The sequence below is a fragment of the Telopea speciosissima genome, chromosome 3 (genome assembly GCF_018873765.1).
Source record: "Telopea speciosissima isolate NSW1024214 ecotype Mountain lineage chromosome 3, Tspe_v1, whole genome shotgun sequence".
Lineage (NCBI taxonomy): Eukaryota > Viridiplantae > Streptophyta > Magnoliopsida > Proteales > Proteaceae > Telopea > Telopea speciosissima.
In genome coordinates, this window is record NC_057918.1 from 39637954 (window position 1) to 39638920 (window position 967).

Genomic DNA, 967 nt, shown 5'->3' on the forward strand with positions numbered 1-967 from the left:
TCGCCTTCCTTTCTCCATATTCTCTGTTTTTTATGCTTCTTGCCCATCTCTTGGATTATTAATTAACTATTAAATCTATAACTCTTTCTTAGTTAATATTGTGTGTATGTATGTGCATGGCTCATGCGCGCGTGTTTGTACGTGCCTATGTACTAGGTTTATATTAATAAAAACTTACTAATAATATATAATTTATAGATGGACATGGGCATGGGTTTAGTTTTTCAAAGTTTTTGCCTAAAAAAAAATCCTGTGGTGAGAGACACTTGATGAGAGAGCAAGGACCAGCTACATATATATATATATATAAATACTGTTTTGAGAGAATTGTGGAACATCAGGTTTTATATAGAAATTGATTTTAGAGATTGATTTTTTCTTCACTTATGGCTGTTTATAAATGTTATGTGTAGAAGGTGTTTGAGCTTGTGTGTGAAAGAATAAGTTTCCATCTTTCTTGCACAGTTTTTTGTCGCAACTGTGGTTCTCATCTAAGGGTGGAGAAATAATTTCTAGTAGTACCAACACCCGACCTCAACCATTATTCTCTTCCTTTTACAATGCATTCCACCTACTATGACCCATGAGTTGCTAGAAGGGGGTGTGGAGTGGGGAAGGAGAGGGAGGCAATTAAGTACATAACTCAACTCAACCCAATTTAGGGTTTTTTTTTTTTAAATTAAATTGGGTCGCTATATACATTTTTTGTTTCTCCACTCAACTCTTTTCAATGTCATATTTGTTGCTAGTTCCAAGCTTTACATGTCTTTCTTCACAATTTCTTCTGGAAGAGTTTTAGGATCCATGCAAAAAGGGTTTGGCTATTCTTTTTTTATGGGAAAAAGATCTCTACTTGGTGGTGTTTACTAAGCCCTCTCACAGGACATCGTGAGATGATGACTCTGCCCCCTGGGTAGCTACCCAAGAATGCTCACCCATTGACCCAGACGCTTGTGTAAAAACCATG